The sequence below is a fragment of the Lethenteron reissneri genome, chromosome 16 (genome assembly GCF_015708825.2).
Source record: "Lethenteron reissneri isolate LAM-NWPU_2019-01 chromosome 16, ASM1570882v1, whole genome shotgun sequence".
NCBI lineage: Eukaryota > Metazoa > Chordata > Hyperoartia > Petromyzontiformes > Petromyzontidae > Lethenteron > Lethenteron reissneri.
The window spans coordinates 8,502,796-8,511,930 of record NC_083794.1 but is presented as its reverse complement, the minus strand read 5'-3'; positions in this window follow the sequence as shown (position 1 = coordinate 8,511,930).

Genomic DNA, 9,135 nt, shown 5'->3' with positions numbered 1-9,135 from the left:
ACTTGCTTACTTACCATCACAGACACACAATAAATCACACTTAGACGCTGAAATTTCTGGTTCTGACTGGAGATGCAAAAGCAATATCCTTTGCCGACTACGGGTATATTTCACGTCAGCGGTCGCAAATAGCTGTGTTTTTTATTTTCCTTTATTTATTTCCTTCGGAAATTTATTTCCCGTATTGCAGGCAATAAGATTCCGTCCCACATTTATGCCGACACCCGTCCTCAGATCAGAGAAAATGACACCGGGAGGCCGTTTCCTACACGGCGATCTTTGGCGGAGCTGTGATAAAACCTGGTGAAGGGTGTGACAGGCAGATATTTCACCTTAGCAGTAAGCAGGAGGTATGTGTCGGTAACATCGCAAGCTTCAATGGTTTGATTAAAAAGAGGGGGGGGGGGAGAAGAGGAAGGGGGGGGGGGCAGGGAGAACACAAAAAGGAAAAGAATGGAATATTGAATGCGAGACACCTCGCCACGGCCCCCATTTCGCCCAGCAAGGAGAAATCTCTCAAGATGATTGCTGGGTAGGAGATGGCTTAAAGTCACTGGGCTAAGAAATTTGAAAGTGGAAAGTGTCAAGATGAAACATTTCAAAGGCAAAAACTGATTGTGTATCGCGAAATAAAATGTGGTGGTAATATTGCCTTCTTCAGATTTATTCTCCAATGTGAATGCAAAATTCGAAGCTCAATAAAGAATGATTAGGGTTGAGAGGTGGCGCTGTGGTTAGCGCACAGCATTATTACCCCGGTGAACAGAGTTTGATCTTCGGCGATGGCTAACACCATTGGTGAATGACATACCAACCGGTCCCGAGCTACACTGACCAGTGTGGAAATATGATCAAACAACCCAAATTACCGAAAGGCCTTCATCCAGCAGAGATTGATCAAGGACTGTCAATTATTATTAAATCCATCACAAACTTGCACACCGGCTTGGAAATGACGACTGCTTCTGGCACCGTTATATTTCGCGTTGAGAGGCGCGTTTAGGTAAAACCTTCTCCATTGTGTTCCACACCACGCAGGGGCCTCACTCAGCTCATTCAGGTCCCAGGCGTTGTCATCAGATCTTCGCGGCGAGGCCAGGAAGCAACCGCGCTGCGGCGAATACGAGGGAGCTCGGCGTCTCCGACCCTGACAGGTAATAACACATTAAAAGGGGAGTGCCCCCCCCCACCACTCCCAGTTCGCCCAGAATTCCGCGTGCCGCTGCATAGTTAAAAAGTGCGAATGAAGGAAAATCTGAACGGTGTCACATCAAGTGTCCAATTAGTTTCCACCATTAGCGGCATGATGTCGACTCGTGGGCCACGGGATCGGGGTCACGGGCCTTCAGCGGGGGGAAGCGAGCTGTCCGCACAATTACCCGCTTGTCAGAGAATTCTTTCATTTCCAACCACCCCCCCCCCCCCCCTCGTGCGACGTGGCGGCCGCTTCGCGAAATATCTACGCGGAGACTCGGAGTTTACGTTTCGTCCGCGGTATGCCCACTTGTTTAAGCTCCGCAGATGTAAAGTCGAAAAAGTAATGCGCGATGAAACAACAAAAACCACAACAGATATTGCAAACGTCGGTGTCCTTGTGCAAATACAAAGGCTTCGCAGAGGCATGCGGTCAAACTTTAAGGATTGTATGCGTTCATGCTAATTGACATTTATGATTCAACGCAAAAAGTGTTGGGGGGGGAGGAAAGAGCCAAAAACATGCCATTGTTTCCCAAAACTAAAATCCAGGATTTCACAGGGGACCTTTTTTTTGTAAATGGAAAAGATGCCTTTTTGCTTTGTGAAAATGAGCAACCCATGCAGAGACATTCATAAGCCGGGCCCCGTGGGAGTAAAACGTCAACGTAATTGAAAAGTATATGTGCAGCACTACATTACACGTCAACTTCATCGAAGGAACATACACACACACGTGGACTCCTTACATTAATTGCATGCTCACAAATGCACAAGAAGGACATTCAAAACAAACTCGGTGTGGCTTCCTCCACATAACTGTACTCATGTTATTCCAAAACCTCAAAGCATTTCGATGGTTAAGACCCTTGTAGGATCTCATCATCAAATCCCCTTATTTCCCCGTGTACTGGGGACAAAGGCTTGCATGCATTCATCACACACACACACAGGCGCACAAGCTGCGTTCACAACACTGCCGAGCGCGGGTGGGGATCTCAGCCCAAGGGTGTCTTGGCCCAGAGCTTGGTGGGGAGGTTCAAGGGCTACCGTCACCTCCCACGGCAGATAATTACAGGCAAGTTGAGAGATCACGGGGTGTTGCGAACGTTTTTTGTTTTTAATGAGCACGCGTAAAGATTCGGGCTCCCAATGTGTTGTTGTTGTTGCTGCATTGTGCGACCGTCTTGATGTTGCAAAATCTTCAAAAGCCTCCTGCTGCTGCTGCTGTGGTCTCGGTGACCGTTTTATTAGCGATAGGAAGTTATGGAATTTAGTTCAGACGACATTTGTTTGTACAGGGCTGCACGGCTTGCCATCAAGGCTCAGTGTTGTGGTTAATTTTTAGATGTCGGTGGTTCTAGATTTAAAAAAATATATATTATTTTGAAATGTGGGAGGATATCAGATTGCCCAGAGAAAAGTCATGCAATGTAATTGGGCCAACGCTCAAACTCCACGCACATAGGCGAGGGAGGGAAGGAGGCAAGACATTGGATGGAGCAAGCTGCATAACCCGCCCGAGAGATTAAGAACAAAACACTAAATAAAAAAAAGATCGAACACACATTTCCAAGAAGTAAAAAAAAACAACTTTACATAATTTCCTATAAAACAGACCAATTTCATGGCCATGTTAAAGTGAGGTGATGCCACCTCAGATCAATCACTTCCATTAAAGCACTGCGAGTTAATCTGCATTTGACACGGAAGGAAGGGGGGGGGGGGGAGAGGTAATGGGAAAATTATGCAAATTGACCCCCCACGCAATTCATCAGAAAACTGACAGGCGTGCCGCTTTAATTGCGGCACCTCGGCGATTGTGGCCTAAAACGTGAGGAGCTTTCGATGGCCCAAACATTTTTCCCAAGAAGCGGGGGGGGGGGTACTGAGGGGGGGGGGGTACTGAGGGGGGGGGGGGTACTGAGGGGGGGGGGGTACCGAGGGGGGGTACTGAGGGGGGGGGGAGTAGGGTACGGGGGGCGTACTGAGGGGGGAGGTAGAGTACGGGGGGGACGAGGGGGGATACTGAGGGGGAGGGTACTGAGGGGGGGAGTAGGGTACTAAGGGGGGGGGGGTACGGGGGGGGTACTGCGGGGGGGGGGGTACTGAGGGGGGGGGGGTACTGAGGGGGGGGGTACTGAGGGGGGGGGTAGAGTACGGGGGGGTACGGGGGGGTACTGAGGGGGGAGTACTAAGGGGGGGGGGTACGGGGGGGGGTACTGAGGGGGGGGGGGGAGGGTACTAAGGGGGGGGGGGGCTACTCTCCCGTGAGCGTCTCCCAGAAGGCGCATTAAAGGCGGCGGGTGCTCGGCGAGTGACCGCGGCGCAAAACAACGGCGGCATTTGAGCACCGCCCGCGAGAAACGAGCCGCGACTCGCAGTGCGCGCACCCTCCGTCTCCTCCCCACCACCACCACCACAATGATTGCGCGCTTTGCAACAACGAACGGACATAACGTGACCAGTGAAGCAAATCACTCACCCCCCACCCAGCAGGGTTTTATTCACTCTAATTTTTTGGTGTATTTACCGGGGGTGCGCTCATTTTATTCGCCCCCCCCCCCCCCCAAAATAAAACACGTGGCCCAGGTAAGCTTCTAACAACAACAAAACCGGGGAGGTCCTTTGCGTCAAATCGACCGGGCCAACCCCCCTACAAAGCTCGTTGGCGGAGCGTCTGCAACCTCCCCTCCCCCCACCAACACACCACCCACCATTCAGTTTGTCGCCACACCTGGCGCGTTAAATATTGCAGAGGAGGGAGCTGCCGGGAGGCATCGACGGCGCTCTCATGACGACTTCTGCGCGTCGCTCTCCGCATCTGCCGGGGCGCGTCGCTCGCTTCCAGCAGCGGCAGCAGCACGAACTTCACACTCTGCTCCCTTTCTTTGGTTCATATTCTTTTTTCGGTAAAGTCACGTAGGTAAAAAATAGAAAATAATAAAAGTAAAATAAAAACTAAAATAAAAATCACGACGTTTCGGAGGCAACACAAGCTTCCGTCTTTTGTTGCCTCCGAAACGTCGTGATTTTTATTTTATTTTTATTCATTTTAATTTGAAAAATCACGACGTTTCGGAGGCAACACAAGCTTCCGTCTTGTGTTGCCTCCGAAACGTCGTGATTTTTATTTTATTTTTATTAATTTTAATTTTAAAAAATTACCTACGTGACTTTACCGAAAAAACCTAAGAATATGAATCTTTGCAGTCACGAAAGCTTCAAATCTAGAATTATCTTTGGTTCGTTTATCCCCGAGGGGGGACCACACGGCGGCTCTTACGTGGTGGCAACAATTGCCTCACCCCCCCCCCCCCCCCCACACACTTCTACTTATCTCCGCTGAACATTTGAAAGTGCCCTCTTTTTTTTATTTGCAGCACGCCGTTGTGTCGCTGCGTTGCTAGAGCCCTCCTTCGGGGTTTCTTTCTGCCGCTGTTTTTTTCTAATAAACGTTTCATGGCTGCTGTAATGAGATGTAAGAACAATCTGTTTTTGGCAATTAACGCAGACAAGACGGACTGGGCTTGTGAAGACACATTCGATTAACACGGTTGACTACGTACGGTGAAAATGAAGTTCAACATACGCGTGGAGAAGACTTGTGAATTGGGAGCAATCCGTGAACAGCATTTTCTCTGCCATACAGTTAATTGACCGTGCTCGTTGCTGTACAGAAACGTTATTTCTTTAACACATTCCTGCGGAGGGAGCTGGTAGGAACGTTGGGTTGCTCGGTCAATGGCCAGGGTCAACGGCGGCGTGGTGTATTCCGCAAATATGGCCGACTGAGGGCGGGCACAAGCCGGCGTGAGTAGGTTAAACGTTGAGTTTTATAAGGGCACCACGGGGTGACCAGCCCCACCCCTCCCACCCAGCCCCACCCCACCCAGCCCCTCCCCACCCAGCCCCTCCCCACCCTTCCCACCCAGCTCCTCCCCACCCTCCCCTCTCCACCCAGCCCCACCCCTCCCATTTTTGGATGCACGACGGACGGACACAATAATCCCCTGTGGGCTGGTGGAACCAGGTGGTTCCTACCAGTATAACGAGTGTTTAGTTTGTTCTTTGCCCGTGCCTCCGCTTAGCACGGTTGGCTACGTACGGTGCGAAAGAAGTTCAACATACGTACATGTGGTCAAGTACATGTGAAGACAGTTGTGAGTTCCATTAGCAGAGGTGAGATGTTGCTACAAGTATTGTTAGCGAGCACCTATTAAATTTTATAAAGTACAGATGGGGTAAATTGAGTGGCCAACATCACTCCAAGCTGCATTTATCTCCCCAGACGGGATATTCAGGATCACAATTGTGTAAGAAACTTTAACGTGTCATTTTCACACGTTGCGAATGAAACCACACACACCGATTTGCTAGTTTTCTTTTGTATAGTTACTTTCCTGAATTACGCGTCATATGCATGCAAATTTACCCAAAATTCTGCAAAACCATTTAGGTAAAAAATGTTATATAAAGCACCGAATGCAAAGTGATTGAAGACATCACAACAAGAAATGGGTTCATGAAAACACAAATGAAATCAATGATTGGAAACTCACATGGTGGCCATGAGCAAAGATGGAGCCGCCAAGACGTAACAGACAGAATGGAGAATTGTTAAACTCGTGGAGGAATGTGGCGCAGCTCTTTAGTAAAATATTCAATCTATATCCAAGAAGTGTATTGTATTCGTTACAAAGATGATCTTGTTTTTACCAATTGTACGGCTGTTTTACAAGGGAGATCCGTGGTGCGTGAGCAGAGGCAACAACACAACAAAGAAATTAACATTGAAATAAAATAGTAAATGGTTCGTATTAATAGAAAGCTGCTATAGATGCCCACTAGATAAAAAGTACACAGCCTCTTCTTCAAGGTATGAGCAAAGGAAAAGCTGTTGGACCAAATGAAATAACTGATCAAAGGAACGGGACTTGGAACAAATTTAGCACACACATTTGATAAATGTTCACAAAGAAGTCAAGTACCTCAACGATGGAGCGAGCTTCTTTCGTGCTTCTATTCGTCATCCCGCATCGGGCAAGAGGATCAACAATGCACTTTTTAAACTTCAGGATTCGCCGATGGATTTCGCACGAGGCACCGAGGCCACGTGCTTCTACGCGCGTCTCTTTTTAAATCCTTTATATTAAGTTCGCTTGCGTGCTTGCTTGCTTACGACCGTGCAAACCTTTCGGTCGTTTTTTAACCCACTTCCCGTGATCAAATTGAGCTGACATTTTGCACACAGACTCGTTGTGCGAGACAATTAATGTTCGTGAAATTTTTTTTCCAAAATTTTACACTGTTTAGGGAAAACAAATTAAATATTGAATTACCAATTGCTTAATACTGGCAGACAATCATCTGACCCATAGGTGGCAGCCATCTCAAGCCAGAGGACGAGAGGACTCTAGCCGCCACCCATATAAAGGATTTAGAGTGAAAAACTTTGTTTTTACGGGTTATACTTATTGTTGCCGTGGTTTTCCGACCTGCGTTGTGATTCTATTATGAGGGAGGTCTTCTTCGTCACACACATATTTGATTAACTTCCTCGCGGGAAAAAACAATTCGGCAGTGGCGGAAAATGTATAACGCAGTTACTGTATTTTTAAATGAGTAACAACGGGAGTGATTCGTGCTGTGTGCGGTCCAGTACTATACGTAATTGCATACGAGGGGTTAATCTGGGCCCTCGGTTTGTTTAGATCAATGGGCTGTGCTGCCCTCTAGTGCTCGTGTGGATGTAATACCGTACGTCCACAGAATAACAGGAGCTTCTCAACATTATTTTTGGAACGACGACTCGCTTTAACTATGAACCCCCCAACTTAGCATTTTCATCGGTTTGCATGAACAGACCCCTCCGCCAAAATGTTTCCCCAAAAACCTTAGCCAATTTTCACACGGAAAAAAATATATCCAAAGCCACGTGCCATCAATAGCACCTCTACAGATTCCCAACTGCCTCGATTTATGACTCAATTAAGGCAACACCTGGCCAATTAAATATTACATAGGTACGTCGCAGCGCAGCTTAACGACTTGTCCATTTGCCCAACATCTGTTAAAATCCACCCTCATTGCCACTGCCCCCCCCCCCCCACCAACAAGATGCCCCCCTCTGGGAAACCTGGGAACCCCAACGGATTGGCAGTCTTAAGCCCCATTAATTCATTGCTGTACTAGCAAGCCTATAAAATATTTGCCTAGGTCGTCCCCATCCAAGGCCCACATCTGCTTGGCTAGTGTGAAATCCTCAAGACGCCTGTAGAACTTCGGGGTTCGGTATGGGACCGAAACCTTTCAGCATAGCAGCATCATTCACACAGAGATCATCTCAATTGTGGAGCCTGGATTGTGTGTGCTGGATTATAAATATTATTTTTTAAATGTGTCCACTGGATATCTATCCACAACTACTACTATCAAATAACAGGCCGGAATGTCACCAATTTCGTTAGATCTGAAAAGCGAAGCAAATGAGGGCCTTGTATGAGAGACTGCCTAGGTATTGATTTTATAGGCTTGCTCATACAGCAATGAATTCTTAAATTTGTTTGCATGGAGTGTATAAGTGTTGCACCCTCTAACACGTGGGTTTTATATGGAAACAGTTTTTTTCTCAAAGCCAGTCATTCATGGAATTAGCTAAACACTGCAATACAGGAACCTGCTGAAAAAATATATAGATTTTCTGAGAACATAATTTCTCACCTGCCTTCCATCCTTGCCGTGTCATTCCATACCTTTGTTGCAGAATCAGCCACATCAACTTGATTGAAGACCAGCGATTTGCAATTAAGAAAAACGCGTCAGATTCCCAACAGGAATTATAATTAAATCTCAATCACTCCTTTCCTACAAATTGCTTGCCCCACTGGCAAACAGCTGTGATATCATCACTTGGGTGCCCCGAAGTTATCTTGTGCTTTTCAGCTAAATAATGATCAATTGTGCCAACGGCATATTACTATTCTGCATGGAATAAGTATTTCTGTTTGAAACCCAGCAGGGTGTCGGAATACAGCTTCAGAAGATGATGTAATAACTACGTACGTTTATTGTATTGACCTCTTTATCCACACTAGGAGCATGTTAATAGTTCCTGCAGAGAAGTTTGTCAAATGTCAACCAATCAGCGCAGGAAGTTAGTGTAATTAATAGAAAATAAGTAAGTTACATTTAACATTTGTTGCAGTCATTGGTAACGATGCTTAGATCATCAATTCACTACACATAGGAAAGCAAACTCACCGGTGACTGAAATCTGGATTCAACACCCATCATTTCTGATGGTGCCCAGCCCAGGGCCATTGTGAGCCGAGTGAACCACACCCAGCCTCCTCCTTAATGCCCGGAATTAAAAAAAAAGATAAATTAAAGGACGAAGTAAACCTCTAACATAAAAGCCATTCTTCATTTTCTAAAAAAAGTTAGAATGTTGGGCACAAGTTGCTATTTTATTTTAACTGTTTGAAAAAAGGGGGACAATAAATCATTTGCAAACTGAAAACATATCAGTATATTATGATCGTTATTATGATTAAACTTCTCGCTCATTTGAATGTGGCTGTGTAAAAAGAAAAACCCAGAGAAACCGGAATTGTCTGGGGGTGGGAGTGGAGTGGAGACGGGCACGCGTGCACCTTTAATAATAAAATTACTGCCAGCGGGACCGAGGGCTTTGAAGCGAGGCGGGCCCCGTGCAGTCACCGGGGTTCTCAATTGATGTGAAACGCGAGAGGCCGACAGAGGCTTTCGACTTGTATTTCAAAAAGCGCAAAATTGCTACCACATTTACGGCGCCCGGCCTTCGCGGGACAACCTTTCCCAACTTGCTCCGGCCCTGTCGGAGGCTGGCTTTGAACGTTCAGTTTAAAAGTTTTTTGTTGCTGCTTTAATTACCACAGCCGCCCCCTCCCCCCCATTGCC